The sequence below is a fragment of the Lacerta agilis genome, chromosome 8, assembly GCF_009819535.1.
Source record: "Lacerta agilis isolate rLacAgi1 chromosome 8, rLacAgi1.pri, whole genome shotgun sequence".
Taxonomy (NCBI): Eukaryota; Metazoa; Chordata; class Lepidosauria; order Squamata; family Lacertidae; genus Lacerta; species Lacerta agilis.
This window is the reverse complement of record NC_046319.1, coordinates 40,524,629-40,542,530: the sequence shown is the minus strand read 5'-3', so window position 1 is coordinate 40,542,530 and position 17,902 is coordinate 40,524,629. Positions and strand designations below refer to the sequence as shown.

The 17,902-nt window shown below is 45.5% G+C and overlaps 1 protein-coding gene across 3 annotated transcripts in view; it reads right to left on the bottom strand.

Annotated features, from left to right (window-relative positions):
• The window catches only part of RIPOR1 (RHO family interacting cell polarization regulator 1), a 96,430-nt gene extending 79,237 nt beyond the window's left edge, over positions 1 to 17,193 (bottom strand). The window contains exon 1 of one of the 3 annotated variants that reach the window (XM_033158862.1): positions 17,060 to 17,193. The gene's annotated coding sequence lies outside the window, so the exon portion shown is untranslated. Of the gene's footprint in view, positions 1 to 1,591; positions 1,760 to 12,742; positions 12,766 to 17,059 lie in introns of those variants that run through there. The other 2 variants (XM_033158864.1, XM_033158861.1) reach the window with 2 other exon arrangements.
• Positions 17,194 to 17,902: the final 709 nt, after the last annotated feature.

Genomic DNA, 17,902 nt, shown 5'->3' with positions numbered 1-17,902 from the left:
AGATCCAAGTTCCAGAAAATTGCAAGTTCTTTAAGCCTGTGGATCTCGCTTCTCCCAGAACTGCATGGAAACCCACTCACTAGCCATCCTCAACCACAACCCCAGATCATCAAATCCTGTCACTTTCTTTTGCAACCACAGCTCCCAAGCTTTCTCTGAACATTTTGCCACTACCGCAGTCTCCTGCCACCTTCTTCCACTTCTCAGCATAGCTGGAAGAGGAAATGCATGAATGTACACTATATGCTCCACAACAGCATCAATCTGAATTGGAGGGTTTTCAGTGCAATCCTAACCATGGTCTGCTCAGAAGTAAATCCTGTTGAATTCAGTAGGATTTACACCCCCCCCCCAAGTAAAGGGATTAGGATTGCAGCCATCCTAGGGCTTAGCCCAGCAACACATGATGCAAACAAAAACATGCAGCACCTGATCATGGGCAGAGTGCTGCTCACAGTGGTTCAACAGTAACATACATGTATAGATATAAACACACACTGAGATTCTAGGGGTTGTCTTATGGAAACCAAGCACTGCCTCCATTGAACTTCAGAGGCAAAAAGTTTTTTCTAACTCACAGGTGGTAGAGGAGCACTGCAGCTACAAGATGCAACCTACTCAGCACTCAAATGAGTGTCCAAAATCCTGATCTGGAAACTGTACCATGCTCTCCTCCCACTACAGTCACATGCTCTGAAAGATTCCAGGAAAGGGAATACTGTACTGGGAGTAGGAGGAAGAGAGAGGTTCCCATATTACAGTATTGTATTCCACTAACACTAAGCAAAATAAATATAAGCAATTAAAGAAATTAAACAAGGTTGTGAGTGTCCGCGACATCCATTCCAGAGGAAATTCAAGATTAAGAGCTCTCTGAACCATTGCCATTCCCAAGTTAGGAAGTGACTGACTCAAGCTGCCTATAACATCCTTACTCATCAAGGGAGTCTGATGAAAAGAAGAGGGTTCAGAGGGGGAAGAGTCTGGGACGCACTTCAGGAATATTAGCCTCAGGCCTTTATAGTCTCACAAAGGGGGACAGCTTACAGACACTACGCAGAGCTTCCCATCCTCAAACCAGTACTTCTCTGCCTTTATGGGGCCCTCCTGCTCATTCTGCTGAACAGTTGCCCCAAAGTCCCATGCTGATGGCACCTTGGGCCCTGGAAAGATCCCCCGTTTGTTTTCCTCCCATGGGGAGCCCAGAAAGTGAGTTGGGAGACAGATCTCAAAGCATACACAGCGGGCACACCATCCCGAAGTATCTCCGAGCCTAGGGGAAGAAGAGCTCCAGCCTTTCTCCATGTAGGGGCAACTTATCAAGAAAAGGGGGGAAGATTCAGGGGTGGAGGATCTTTTATTTTCCCCAGTAAAGGACGTCGGAGCGTCCCCAACCCTACACCTTCTCAAACCATGTAGGAAAAGGGCGAGGAGGAGGAAGCAGCAGGGACCCCGTCTCGCCCCCACTTTCCCTCAGGGTGCCCCATGCGCCCAAGACTGTCTCAAAAAGCCAACCTTCAGCAGAAAGTGGGGGCGGGGGCGGGTAAGCCGTTCGCCGCCAGCGCGCCCTCCCCCAGCGCCTCGCACTTACATGGCTGCTAGTTGAGTCCCCGTCGGTCATCCGCCCTGTCCGTATCCGGACGCCGCTCCGCAGCTTGCCTGGCCAGCCACCCACCCGAGGCGCACGGCAACAAGACGGGGAGGAGCCGGCGCGGGACGAAGCGTCGGGCCGAGCGCGGGGAGGCGGGGCGCAGCGTCTCCCACCGGGAAAGCGGGAGGAGGAGGAGAGAAATTCGCTTGGAGGGCGGCGTTTCCCCTCGCTATAACGCCGAGCGGGGAACTCGGCGGCGCCGGAGCCACCCGACCCACACTTCCCCTTACAGTCATCAATCATCCTTCCAGACGTTACGCCCGTAGGTGGCGGTGACGTGCCTGCTGTTTTTAACGCTTCCAAAAGTTATGTCGAGCGTTTTTAGCAGGGGGGGGGGGCAGCGGAAGCGAACATTTTCCTCCCCCCACCCACCCCCGTGCAGGCATAACGTCTGCACAACGGTCATCATATATAAGTGCTTTCGCGGCAGTACTTGCCATTCGAATATAAAAAGCTCATTTCTTCTCCTTTGCTAGAATTCTGACCTCTTCCTGCTCGCATCAACAACATTCACACGTGCACACAGACTTACGCTTTTAGAGCTAACGCGTCAAAGCATCCATTTGTTTTGCTATCCTAAGAAAAAGAGCTGATGGAGCCACCAAGGTGACGTCTCCTCCTTCTGTTGAGACCCGTTTCCATTAGACAGCATGAATGCGTCCTCCTTACAGGTGTCATATTTTAATTGTAAGTTCACCGGTTGATCTGCTTTGTATTGTTTTTCTTCTGCATTTTGTTGACTGCGAGTGGCTTTGAGGTCCATTGCAGAAATGCTGCCATAAAATCTTTGGCTCAAGAGCTTTAGAAGGGACCCGTGAGGCCACATACTCCACCCCTGCTCAGTGCATGAGCTGCAATGCAAGATGCAACTACAACACTGTTGACAGTAGGCCACCCAGCCTCCGCTTAAATGCCACCAGAGTAGCAGAGCCCACTGCTTCTTGAAGCAGTCCCTTGTACTGCCAGGCAGCTCATACTCTTTAAGTTTCTCCCTAATGTTTAGCTGAAATCTGTTTCCCTGCAATTTCTACCCATTAGTTTTAGCCCTGATTTCTGGAGTGACATCCTCAACATGACAGCTTTTCCAATATATTTGAGAACTGATATGTTATTACCGGTATGTAATTATTATTGATGGACAATATATTTTTAAGCATAGCAATCCTACGAATGCTCGAGCCCAGGGGTCGGCAACTTAAGGTCCATGGGACACAAGCGGCCTACGGGGGTCATTTAACCAGCCCATGAGCCGCCCCCCAAACCGAGCCACCCACTTGGCGAGTCCCCACGCGCTGCACTAAACTGGCGCAGGGACTCGCTTCCGCAGCACTGAAAATTGTATCTGCACATGCGCAGATGCCAAAAATCGTGGGCGCGCACACACAATCCAGCCCACAGAAGGATCGCCTCTGGAGTGAACCGGCCCAGGCGAGGTAAACCTTACCAACCCCTGCTCAAGCCACTTCATATGGAAAAACCTGCAACATGCAACATGTCAAAAATGTTGACAACCAAGGTCAGGACTGAGATTTGGCCCTTACTCTAACTCCCTCCATTTAATTGAGGCACAGGAGACCCCCTTACAGCTGGCAAACATTTTAATGTTCACATCCGGAATATAATTGCCTTGCAATCCCTTTGTCCTGCGAAGCCTGGAAAGCTGTGGCACCTTTGAGGGCCAGAGCTTTCCACATGCTCCTGCTTGTCGTGGGTTTTCCCCTATGAGGAATACACACACACACCTCTCTCATCCTTGCTACACGTTTCTATTTACAGAACAAGTCTCCCAGGGCTTGGCTTTGTTGTTCTTGCAGCTCTTTGCTGCTACAGTTTCCATGCTTCCACCCTCCTCCAACCAGCAGGACCGTCTCCCACTGGAGCTGCTCCCATTGGACAACAGCCCAGTAGGAGCTTGGCTTGATTAGCTGGTTATGGTGTCAGTATCTCATTTTGATTGACGGCAGATGTCCAACATTTGAGCCAAGCTGCAAAGCACGTTGCTGCAGCACTGGAGCACAAAGAGACATTGTGAGCATCTTGAGTTGATAATTCCTATGAAACTCATGCCCTGGCTATATAGATAAAACAAAATCGAAAATTCTTTCTAGTAGCACCTTAGAGACCAACTGAGTTTGTTCCTGGTATGAGCTTTCGTGTGCATGCACACTTCTTCAGATACCACGAAATGCACATGAAAGCTCATACCAGGAACAAACTCAGTTGGTCTCTAAGGTGCTACTAGAAAGAATTTTCGATTTTGTTTTGACTATGGCAGACCAACACGGCTACCCACCTGTATATAGATAAAGAATATGGTCTTTCTTTGGGGTGGGCTGAGAACCCAAGAAACGCCACCCCGGTCTACACCCACATGAGCTTTCCCATATTAACTCATTGCAAGTCACAGCAAACAAAGAAGATGATCCCTCAAAGGGCAGCTTAGAGCTGTGGAAAGGGGGATAAACAATAAAACTGCCAATATCAAAATGCCATTATATAAATCTATGGTGGGACCACACTTTGAATGCCTCCACAGTCGGAGGCAGTATGCTTCTGAATACCAGTTGCCAGGAATCACATGTGCAGAGGAACACAGGTATTAATTGTGGACTTCCCATAGGCACTGCAAGAACAAGATGCTGGATTTCCCAGGCCTTTGGCTTAATCCAACAGGGCCATGACAATTTTTGTCCCAGGCTTTTTAGACTTGTCTACCCATGTACTATCTGAAACAAAAGAGGTGCATTGGTGGCGCGTGGCGCCATGGGTTAAACCACAGAGCCTAGGGCTTGCCGATCAGAAAGTCAGCGGTTCGAATCCCCGCGATGGGGTGAGCTCCCATTGCTCAGTCCCAGCTCCTGCCCACCTAGCAGTTCGAAAGCACGTCAAAGTGCAAGTAGATAAATAGGTACTGCTCCAGCGGGAAGGTAAACAGCATTTCCGTGCGCTGCTCTGGTTTGCCAGAAGCGGCTTAGTCATGCTGCCCACATGACCCGGAAGCTGTACGCCAGCTCCCTCGGCCAATAATGCGAGATGAGCGCCGCAACCCCAGAGTCGGACACAACTGGACCTAATGGTCAGGGGTCCCTTTACCTTTACCCATGTACTATCTGAAACAAAAGAGGCACATTGGTTGACAGATGTGAATGTGTGTGTGTGTGTTTTAGCTCCACTATTAAGTGTACTAGGAACCGTACTTCTGAATTTGTCTAATTTTTTAAAAAGTCATCTAAACTGGTGGCAATCATCACATTTTGCAGTAGTAAATAAGCAAGCCAATAAGAGGTGGCAATAATACACAGAGGAATTATACCAGAAAGATATGGAGGTCTTGTACACTCTAGGTAGTGTGGTTGCTGATCTTGAGCCAGACATCCTGGGCAGAGGAACCCAGAGACCAAATTGTGAACATGCGCTGAATTATGCAGAAAGCTAGAGAGTTCCAGAAAAACATCTGCTTCATTGACTACGCAAAAGCATTTGACTGTGTCAACCACAGCAAACTATGGCAAGTTCTTAAAGAAATGGGAGTGCCGGATCACCTCATTTGTCTCCTGAGAAATCTCTATGTGGGACAAGAAGCTACAGTTAGAACTGGATATGGAACAACTGATTGGTTCAAAATTGGGAAAGGAGTACTACAAGGCTGTATATTGTCTCCCTGCTTATTTAACTTATATGCAGAATTCATCATGCGAAAGGCTGGACTGGATGAATCCCAAGCCGGAATTAAGATTGCCGGAAGAAATATCAACAACCTCAGATATGCTGATGACACAACCTTGATGGCAGAAAATGAGGAGGAATTAAAGAACCTTTTAATGAGGGTGAAAGAGGAGAGCGCAAAGTATGGTCTGAAGCTCAACATCAAAAAAACTAAGATCATGGCCACTGGTCCCATCACCTCCTGGCAAATAGAAGGGGAAGAAATGGAGGCAGTGAGAGATTTTACTTTCTTGGGCTCCATGATCACTGTAGATGGTGACAGCAGTCACGAAATTAAAAGACGCCTGCTTCTTGGAAGGAAAGCAATGACAAACCTAGACAGCATCTTAAAAAGCAGATACATCACCTTGCCAACAAAGGTCCGTATAGTTAAAGCTATGGTTTTCCCAGTAGTGATGTATGGAAGTGAGAGCTGGACCATAAAGAAGGCTGATTGCCAAAGAATTGTTGCTTTTGAATTATGGTGCCGGAGGAGACTCTTGAGAGTCCCATGGACTGCAAGAAGATCAAACCTATCCATTCTTAAAGAAATCAGCCCTGAGTGCTCACTGGAAGGACAGATCCTGAAGTTGAGGCTCCAGTACTTTGGCCACCTCATGAGAAGAGAAGACTCCCTGGAAAAGACCCTGATGCTGGGAAAGATGGAGGGCACAAAGAGAAGGGGACGACAGAGGATGAGATGGTTGGACAGTGTTCTCAAAGCAACTGGCATGAGTTTGGCCAAACTGCGGGAGGCAGTGGAGGATAGGGGTGCTTGGCGTGCTCTGGTCCATGGGGTCACGAAAAGTCGGACACGACTGAACGACTGAACAACAAAAATAAGCAAGCATGCAAGCACAGTGGTAGAAAGGAATGGCTGCTAATCATGGCGACCGTACATTTCTACAGTATCAGACACAGTACTACTCTTGGTACCAGTCACTGGGATCCAGCAGAAGGGGGCACTTCTACTCAAATTCTTGTGTTTGGGAACTGATTGCTGGACTTTAGTCTGATCTAGCAGGAGTCTTACTTTCTTAACACAGTAAGTCAGTCAGTAAGTAAATAGTTGCTAGCCTCTTATTGTGCTTAGTTTTCTTTTAATGCAGGCTGTAGGCTAGCTGGCTGTTACTCCTCCCGGAAAGCAGACATTCCTTCAGCAGGGAGGACTCTTTCTGCCCACACTGTCAAACACACACTGCTCTTGTTGTGTCCTCTTTGTGTCCTCCAGCTCCTTTATAATCCCCATTCCTGCGATAGGATGAGTCATGTTAGCTTTCTTGCTCTCTGTGGTCATTTTAATGCTCAGTAGGCATCCAGGAGACAAGAGATTTATACATCTATTAAATAAGCTTCCAAGGAGGAAAAATATAAAACTCACTGCAAAATGCTACATTATTTCATCATTTCTTATAATTATTGTGTAATTCATGATGCTCTGTCACAAGCCTATTAAGGCCTATTCTTCTCTCAGTGTTTCCATCAACATACCATAGTTTACATACCAATTTAACTTAAATACAACACATGGTCACATTGCATTTAGTTCAATTAGAATACAAGATAGATAGATACATATATTATGCAAATGCAAATATTATGCAATGCAAATATTATGCTCCCTGTCTAACTGTGTATTTGAAATTAGTGGGACTGATTCATTCTGGGGGAGGGGGGGTCTAGGACTGGGCTGTAACATTCATCAGTTCCTAGACATAATTGCAAGATCTTGCAAGACCACCTGTGTTTGTTGATAAAAATTTCAGCAAAAGGCAAACATGGTAGATGTCTTAAGAGATTAACTCATATTCTTTCCAACTTATCTGCAAGTGAGGTCAATGCAGTTCCAAAGCATTTCCCCTCAAGTTTACCCAGATTGTTTTTGGAGTGGAGAGACTAGGTTTATTGACTGCAGTTTCTTTATAGGATCTCTCTGAAATCTACTGAATCTAAGATACTGACAAAAATGCATGAACTAGCTGTATCCTGTGTTCAAGGTGTAGGCCGCATACACACGATATATTTACAGCACAATTCCCCCAAACCATCCTGGGAACTGTAGTTTACCACTCACAACACCCTTAAACCACAATTCCCAGGATGCTTTGGAGAAACTAATGTGTTAAAGCATGTATTGTGTGCATTCGGCTTTAGTTGCAAGAAGAAGAATCAAGCCCAAAACTGTGCGTGTTACCAACCCTTGGAAGTCTCACTCTTGAACTTCCTTGGTAGAGGAGGAAACATACTTTGCACACCAGAGACAATTTTCTTTGCTACTATACCTTACCACATTGCACTGAAGACAATACCAACAATTATGGTAGGATTACTACAATGTAGTCTCCCCTCATCTGAGCTTCTCAAGTTTCCTGTCATCTCAAGCTCTGTCCTTTTACTGCTGGACCACATTCCTAGGTTCTGCCTAAACATCAGATTTTTTGTCCTTTTAAAGAGTTGACCGGCCCATGGCATCCCAGGGCTCTACCCCAAACCACCACTAAATGCTATCCCATGTGTCAGGTAGAATGGCTACTTATCCATAAAAACAAAAAGACAAAAGACTGCCTGGATTTACATGTGCTGGTTTACATGTATAATTGCAAATTTAGAAATAATTACTAAAATAAATACATCTCACCATAGGAAGGAAGGCTGGCCATCTGTCAGGGATGATTTAGCTGAGATTGCTGCACTGCACTGTACTAGATGACCCTTGGGTCCTTTCCAACTCTATGATTCTGTAATTCTATTATTCTACTGATCAGGAGATGTGTATGTCTGCTTAGTGTGCTGTCCATGTGTTGTTAATGGGCAGTTTCAAGGCCCCTGTTGCCCAGGATTTTCTTTGCAGCGAACTTGGACTAAACAGCCCTTCAAACTGAGGACTGTTCTCTGTGAAGTTGGAGCACATGGCTACCTAAACCTCAGGCTTTAGAATGGCAGAGACCTATCAAACCTTAACATTGCATTGTGGACATGAGAACTTCACTGCAGTTAGTACTGTAGTCATAGATCCAACCAGTGGCCAGGACCAAACAGGGGGGGGGGGGTGTCATATGAGCCACTTGGCCCGGGCCTCCAATTCCAAAGGGGGCCTCGGTCAGCATATTCACAATCGCTCACCATTATTTAAATGTAAATACTTAAAATAATCCTTTTCCATATGTATTTTTTTAAAAAGCACTATTGTGTATCTATATTTTCCATTTTGTCTTTATATGGAGATGCGGTTCAAGCCTTGAAATCCCCAGGGTAAAAAAAGGGGGGGCACATTATCTACCTGGCCCGGGCCTCTGCCTGGCTCTGCAAGGGCCTGCCAGAGGCCCCTCCAGATCTACAGAGTGTTTCTAATAGTGCTAAGATTCAGAAGAAGTAGAGAGAAACATTGTCCATTTCAGTGAATGAGGGGTTCAGGAGGTTGCCTGTATTGCGTGTGTTGGCTAGGTCATTCCTCCAGGAATGTCTCTTCTTTGAACTCTGTTATAAGCACTTGGCAGCTGAGGCATTGGGATTGCAGCTGTTCCCTAGGGCAGGGAGCTTCAGAAGGAGCAAGGACACTGTGCAGTGAAATGTTCCATCAATAAACAAGACTCTGCCAGAAAGTCATGCTAGAACAACACAAGACCAATTTATCTAGAAAGAAGGCTGCGCATCACTGAACATTCAGAGACACCCTCTCAGGCCTATCTCCTCAGCCCCTTTGCTGGCCATAGTTGCTCTCTCTCACCATCTCCCCGCCATGAGTGACAGAAACAGCTGGGCCCACTGGCTCTGCCAGCAGTTGATTAGCTAGCGAATGTATCACTTTGTGTATTCAGAAGTGCAGCCTTGTGATTTGGGTGTGGTGCATGTCAGTGGTGCCATCAGGGCAGGACTTTGGGGCAGAAAGAAGTCCAGGGCTCCACTCAACAAAACAAAACCTTGCAAAAACACAAAGTATGCAAGCTAACATGGTTTGGTCCAAGTACTGCTGCTGAAATGCTGGCAGGGAGGAAGCAGAAACACAGGCCTGCTTTGGCTCACATCACCTGGAGCACTTCAGAGCCCAGCTGGGATGAACTAACTACGTGTGGAATGCGTTATATGCTAGGCCAGGCAGCTTCCAGGAGACAAAACCCAACACATTTTGGTGCCCAGCAGCTTTTGGCATGAGCAATATCGTAGAAGAGAAAACACATGAGATTTATGAAAGCTGGGTAACAGCTGGACAGATGGGCAGCTTCCTGTAATAGAAGGAAGCACAGCCAAGAGGGATGAGACTGAGCAACAGGGACAGGAATTGAGGTGATGGGCAAAAACTAGAATGGGAAATTATGCAATACTAAAAAAAGTGCTCTGGTCCATGGGGTCACAAAGAGTCGGACACGACTAAACGACTAAACAACAACAACAAAAAAGAAAGAATCACCAAAAGGAGACTGCAGAAGAGGACAGAGATTTGCACAATAGGTACATTTGCTAATTCATATGTATAGATGCAAATTTAGAAATAGTTACTATAATTTAAATAGAAATAAAAGACAATCACCGTAGTGGGAAAGGCTTTGACCAGGTGATCTGTGTCTGCCCAGACTGCTGTCCAAGTGCTAACTATGGGTAACTTCAAGGCCACTGTGCTCCCTCTTTCTAGGGTTCTTATATTTAAACTGGACTTGGACTGAAGAGCAAGCTTTTGAGTTCTCCAGAACTCTTCAACAGGCTAGGTGGGGGGAGAGGAAAGTCGGCTAATATTGGAACCATGGAGTCTGTGACTAATAGACTCCATGGGGGGTATTTAACGTTAGTGATACTTAGAATAGACCTACTACTTCAGTAACTTCACTGCAGTAACTTGTCATTTCATTTCCCTAGGTCTCTCTATCACCTCATGGCTCCCACATCAGACAATTCCATTCCTTACCCCATCCAGTCTTTGGATTGTTTAGCAAGAACCCCAAAATATCTGCAGAATTCTTTTAACACCTGCAGACTATTTTCGTAACGTTTTGATTGGTATGTGGATTTTGGAATGAAAATAAATGACTGCCATCATCACATTTTGTTTGTTGAGCTTTAATTGCACAAACCTAAACTTCTGGTATGCACATGAATCGCTCCTGCAAAATATAGTGACAGCCTGGAGGCACCCAAGAACAGTTGAGTGAGTAAAAGCAGCCGCCCTTTCCTGAGGAAGCCACCACCAGGCTGGTCTGTGCAGTGTTATTGCAGCTGCTGCCACCTGGTGCTCAATAACAGTACCACTCAGAATGAAATAGATTTCACAAAACCAACTAAGGCAGAAAAAAATGGTTTGGGCTGATTTTCCTCTGGGTTTGATCTCACTTGCTTCCTTCACAGAATGCAATTGTTAATTTACACCTGTCAGTTCAAGCCACTTTGCACATGTCTCAGGTATCTTTATTGCATTAGTCATAGTCCTTCAGTGGAAAAGCAACCAAATGAACCCACACAATAATACAAGACAAATCACAAACCAAATAAAACAAAGTTATACCTTTTTCACATTTCTGCTCCCAAAGAGATAGTCATGTTAGTTTGTTGCAGCCAAAAGAACAGAGTGTTCTTGCTGTGGCACCTTAAAGGCAAAGGCAATTAATTTTTACTCAGAGTATACAGTTAATAATGCCCATTGCTTTCAATGGGTCTACTCCAAGTATGACTAAGGTTGGATACAACCCAAAGAGACTGAGGCTGCGTACATACTACCATTTACTGTGGCTCTGGTGCACTCCCACCGCTTGCGTATGAAAACAAGTACCCATGAAGTTAGCCATAATCCACATGTATCCAGTAGTTTGAGAAATACTCTCTTTGGAGGTGTTTCCCCTCAAACCAGTTTTCATCTGATTTGGAAATGCAAGACAGAAATAAGTTGAGGCGTGTACCATTCAGACAGCTGTGGTGCATGCGCAAGTGGTGCATGCGCAAGTGGTGCATGCACAGATGACAGCTGCCTTGAATAGGAGTATTGGTTTTTAATTTTGCAGGCACAGGGAAACAAAACAGGTAATGTGCATCAGATGATCACCAGGGGCGTCTTACCCATAGATGTTGGGTGCCAAGTTCTGGCGGGCGCCAGGGAAGAGGCGGAGATTGGACACAGCGCCTGCCGGCATCAGCTCACCACCTTTGCCCACCTCCGCCATGCCGTGCCGAAGCAGCACCGTGCCCGGAGCTGCTGCCTGCCTCCTTCAGCCCCGCAAAGCTGGGCGTGTCGCCGGCAGTGCTGTCCTCCCTAAAAAAGGTCTGCAACTCTGGGAAACGGGGGGGGGGGGACGGTGCCGCCGGAGTGATCTTTGCACCACGGCGCCGGATATGCTTAAGACGGCCCTGATAACGACACCCCTACTCTTAAGATGTTTCTACAACTCCTCAGATTCTTCTATCTATATAATTACATTGTGAGAATTAGCTGTTATTAGTGAACAACAGGAAGCAAGGATCCCATTGTTTCTCTGTAGCATTGTACGTTTGCTTTCATACATCCAAAGCTGACCACAGTTAGACACATGATATTGGATTAGATGCTCCTTGGTCTGGTGCTACCAGGCTTTTTATACGCTTGAAACAAAAATAAAAGTTGGAGAAAACCAATAGCCCTTTTAGTTTAACTCTCTAGAACAGAGGTAGTCAAAACAGTGTTCTCCAAATTTCTGGACTACAAGTCCCACCATCCTCATGGAGCAGAACCAATGATAGAGAATGATGGGAGCTGTAGTACAAAACATCTGGAAGGCACCACATTGGCTATCCCTGCTCTAGAACATAAGAAACTGCCTTATACATCAGTCAAGATCAGTACCATCTGCACTTACTATCTGCAGCTCTCGGGGGTCTCAGACAAAATTATTTCCTAGGTCTCATAAACTTGGGACCTTCTGCAGGCAAAGCATGTGCTGTATAACAGAGCTACATCCCTTTCTTATAACTATGGCAGAAACAGCAGTCCACCAGCTCTACAAAAAAAGAATTCAGAACATAATGTTCCATCACAAGTGGAGAACAGACTAACCGTGAAAGAAAGATACACATGCAGCAAATAGTTCAAGGCATCTCATGTGAGCAAACAAAGCATCACGCTGAAAGGAAGAACAGAAAGAATCAACAGGTCCCAACACTTAAGAAGATGAAATTATCAGTATGTAGCTCTGAAGTCTTATTGTTAGGCAGAAGTAGTCAGACTCGTAGGGTGGTGGGGAGATAGCCCAGCTTACCACATACAGGTACTCATTCCTACCAGGTCCCATATTCCAGGAGAAAGAAATCTTTATCAACCCCAGAGCTGCATTTGTACCTGGAGGTGGGGGGGGGCCTTCCTAGGTCCATATGCCAGTGGTGGGTATGGCCTGAGGTATTCACAGGTGGAGCAGCTGCAATGACTCTTACCTTTCTATGATAAAATGCTTCCACACACACCTCTCTCTATCCAGGTACGCATGATGTATTATCACAGGACACCTTCAGGTAAAAGGACCCAAGGAGGATGCAGAGAAGGGTTAGAAAGGTGTATGGCCTGGGAAGATTTCCAAGACTCTTCCAGGTAGCCTGAGATTCCCCATCCTTGCCCTATTCCCTTCTATTTGCTTCTCCAAAATTCTCTCCCTCCTCACTCCATCCCCCAGCCTGCTTATAAACCACCTGGAAGAGTCTGGAAGCTCAACTGCAGCCTATTCAAACTGATTGCTAGTCAGGTTACTCGCAAGTAAGCACCTGGCCTAACAGTTCTTAAAGTGTTGTTTTAACAGTTGCTATTATTGTGCTTCTCTAGACACAGATGATTATGAAGAAATAAATATAACAAATCCATCCAAGTTAAGAATAAAATTGCTTCCTTACTCCAAAATATATGTATCTCCCCAAAACATATTTTATTTATTTAGTGCATTTCAATTCAATGCCAACCTTCATCTTTAGATTCCTGTCAGTTTACAAACTGCCATTTTATTGCCAGTTTACAGTGTCACATTCACATGCAAGAGGAAAGGAATTCCATAGATAAATTCCCACTGGAGAAAAAGCCCTATTCAAGGTCGTCACCACCACACACTGAGCAACACTAAATGGACAACAAAAGCCTTGCTTGAAGACCTTGAGGCATGAGCAGGTTGATATAAGAATATGCCCATCCTATGTGCTAAAATACTAGATAGCTGCATCTCTCTTGCATATTGTTGGCTATTTGAAGACTTTGTAATTGCCATCAATGGCTGCAAGAAGACAATCTGTTTTCGCCCAAAGATAGCTGCTTGCACTAAGCTATTCAGGCACAGTTTGTTTTTCCAACAGGAGGCAACAGGAAAGTATCCAGGACATGGGGTGGGGTGGTGATGGAGCAGGAGCCAAAAAGAGATATTTTGGTTTTGGAAGAGGGTAAGAACAACTCCCTAGAAAAACCCCTGATGTTGGGAAAGATGGAGGGCACAAGGAGGAGGGGACGACAGAGGATGAGATGGTTGGACAGTGTTCTCGAAGCAACTGGCATGAGTTTGGCCAAACTGCGGGAGACAGTGGAGGATAGGGGTGCCTGGCGTGCTCTGGTCCAGTGTTTTTCAACCTTTTTTGGGCAAAGGCACACTTGTTTCATGAAAAAAATCACGAGGCACACCACCATTAGAAAATGTTAAAAAAATTAACTCTGTGCCTATATTGACTATATATAAAGTAATTCTCTTGAATTTTTCAATTTTTCCCACGGCACACCAGGCAACATCTCGCGGCACACTAGTGTGCCGCGGAACAGTGGTTGAAAAACACTGCTCTGGTCCATGGGGTCACGAAAAGTCGGACACGACTGAACGACTGAACAACAACAAGAACAACATGCAAGCAGGAGGAACTGCCACTTCATTGATCAAATAGGTGGCCAGTATAAAAGAGGGAGTGATTAGTTTCACTGCCTTTTGCTTGTTAACTAGAGCCAGGGATGCCCCTCGATCGACCAGTAGATTCCGACCAACCTGTTGGACATGCCTGCTCTAGACCAAAACCTTGTGGTGTAGACAGAGCTACATTAGTCCACAGTTTGAGGCTGCACATACACTATCATCACCACAAAGAATCCTGGGCACTGGGTAGTTTGTGAAGTGTGATGGGAACTATAGCTCTGATAGTGTAATCTACAGTTCCCGGGATTCTTTGAAAAAGAAAGACCTCTAGCTGCCTTTCTGTGTAGGAACTATAATACAGGAGAGCTACATCCTTAATTGTGAGGAAGAAAATAGGTTTCTCTCCTCCCCCCCCCTTTCCTTCTTCCTGGAAGGCTTTTTTAACTTCATGGCGCATATCCTCTAACTTGATCTTCCATCTGGGAACTGGGCATGCTCAGTGGCCACGGAATGCTAGCTGTCAGTGTAATGGTGGGAAGATGCAGAATGGAGAGGGAAAGGGAGTGGAGTATGCAAAAGACAAGCACACAGCCCTGCAATGTACATTCCACTTACTATAAGCCATTAGTGGCTTTTGCAGGTCAGTTCCCTCCTTTTGTCCCCCCCCCACCACCTTCCAATTTCATCCTCCCCACTCAACTGACGTGTCAGCATTTGTATGTTTCAGTGTAGCTTGGCAGTCCCTTGAGTATGTAAGAAATGACTACTACCATACATGTGAGTGGCCCTGTTTTGCTGCAGATTGGTGGGAGTGGACACTTTAGCACCGGGGTTTGCTATCATCATCATCATCATCATCATCATCTTGCTATCGGTGTTTGTCTCCCATTTGCAACTGCTGTTCCTCCTTTTAATTTGGCAGCATTTTTTTTAAAACCAGCCTGCCTTTATTGTTTTATTTTTTAAAAAATTGTGCTGTGTGCGTATTTAATTTCATTTCACATATGTATACATTTTTGTCAATCTGCTTCATGTTTCATTTGATAAAAGATGGGAAATAAACAAGTAGATAGCTACCCTGTTTCTCCTAAAATAAGACATAGCCATAAAATAAGCCATAGCAGGATTTCTATGCATTTGCGAAATATAAGCCATTCCCCAAAAATAAGCCATACCCCGAAAATAAGCCATAGTGACGTGGTACCTCCCATTAAAACAGCCTGGAGAGGCGTGGCTATGCAGCGTACTGATGCGACACGGTTAAAATAAGACATCCCCTGAAAATAAGCCATACTGTGTTTTTTTGAGCAAAAAAAAAAAAAAAAATAAGACGGTGTCTTATTTTAGGAGAAACACGGTAGTTGTTATCAGCTGGGATTTTGCTGTGGGTGGCTCAAGGGGCCTGAGCCCTGGATAGTTAGCATCTGGCCCCTGGGCCTTAGGTTGCCTACCCCTGATGTAGGGAAAGCAAGTGAAGTGGGAATGTCTATCTCACTTTTCCTCTGCGCAGCTGGGCAGTGTAGAGTTAACTTTTGGGAGAGCAAGGAATTTGTTTTTTTTGCTGAGGCACTTCCTCTCAGCTAACAATAATAAAAAACCCAGAAGGAGGGATACACGTGGGATCTGTGCAGCAGATAGAGGCCGGGTGACCCAGTCCAGGCCAAGAGGAAGCCTTCTGCATTATCTGCTGTTCCCATTTGGTCTCCTTGGCAAACTCTCAATCTGCAGCGGCTGCAGAAATCAAGATGTGTTTCCTTCCAAACAAGGCCAACACTCCCCAAGGCTTGTATCTGCCATGGCAACCATCCCCCCCTGACACACACACGCACACTCAATATACACATAACACATGCAATGCTATACTGGAGGCCAGATGGACACAAGTTCACACACGCTTGCATTCAATTCACAGAAAAGCCGTTTCTAAAGTGATACTCATCCCTGCAACTGGGGTGGTCCAGACAACAGAACTTGACTGGGTGGAGCAGGTTTCAAGAGCCCCATGTGTTCATGCCCAGGAGCAACCTTGGCAATCAAGTGTTCTCCCATATGCCCTAACATTTGACAAAGGGGGGAAAATGGGCACTTGTTTTATTTAATTAGGTAAGGCTAGCATGGGTTCTTACATGAAGGATAGTCAGAGGGTTCAGGTGAAGTTCCAAAATAAAACAGCAGAAAATAATTTTGAGGTGCTGAATTTGGTGTCTTTTCCGGGTGGGGGGGGGATTTGTTACAGTTCACGGATCTGTGATGCAATAACAAACCAGTCTATAGGACTGCTGTCATGACCCACCAAAGCATTATTAAACATATTCACAGGAATACATATTTTTACACAACCCATAATATTAAATTCCCCACATCGATTAGTTCATTTTGACAAAGACAATACACCCCACTTCCCCAAATGCCACAATGATCAGAATTCCTCACAAATTGGTACACACTGGGAAAGTTGTGAAGTTGGGCTCCCAAACTTCAAACAGCAAGATAACTACAACGGTTATGAGAGAGATATATACCACAGTAAAAATCAAAAAGTAAAAAAAAATACACCAACCACCAGTACAGTTTAGGAAAAATAAATAGGTACTATGTCCTTTAAATAAACATCACATACGTACGTGAAGAAAATATCCCTCAGATTGCAACATTATGAACCCCAAACTATGGCGTTAGATTTAGGATGGGTTCAAAAATCTGTTCCACAATTGTTACAGAGCAATTCTGTTGTAATTAAGCTTCACTCCTATGGATACAGAGAAGAAGATCCATTTGGATAGCTCATGCCCCTGTGGTATAGGACCTATTCTTTAGCATTCCCCTTTTTAGTGAGGTTTATTGACTGAGGGTTGGCACCTTCAAATCACATACTCACCAATCCCAGAGGTTCAACCCAGAGGCTAGAAATCTAGTTTAATCCTGAGTTCAGTCAGACCTTGATCAGCTGCCTTGTCTGGCCATCCGGAGCTCTTCCCTGGGCTGGGTGTGTTAGCTAAGAATTCCCTTCTCCTGATTAAGCTGGGCAGGCTTAAAGAGTTTCCTTGCTCTCTGCATACTTATGACCTGCCTCTCACTTGATGCTCCACCTCCCACATAGCGGCTTCGGCTTTGACCCTGTTAATTTCCTGTCAGGACTGCGTAGAGTATGCCACATTTTTAAAAATCCTTTTTTGTTCTCCCACATAAACACATGTCCACTCCTAATACTTTGTTTCGGACTGCCCACTGCAAAGCACATCTCATGTACAGGAGTACCTATCAAGCCACAGTTTGTATGCCAGTGGCATACAAGTTAAATTTGTTACATGTAAAGGCAATGAAACATTGATAAGGAAAAATAAGAATTGCAGAGTGGATGTGATATGCCTTTTCCTGGAGTCACTTGAAGGACATAATCTCCAAGCTGTGATGGGAGAGAGCTGGTTCATCAAGGAGCCACAATATAGTTTACTGTGGCAGCCATGTTTGCTGTTCACATGTTCTGTACTCTCTCCTTCCTGCCACCATGGTCAGGGGCAGAGCAAGGTGAGTGCAGTGGATGGGGTCTGCCCCGGGTGTCAACTCCGAGGGGAGGTGACAAAATGCTGTGCAACACTCAAAGTCTGCAAGAGACGCTGTGGCTTTGGAGCGCGCAGGCCTCTGGCTCCCCTCCCCCCAAAATATGAAATAAAGTCAAACCATTTTTGCAGGCAAAAACCAAAAATGGTGGGGAGGGGTA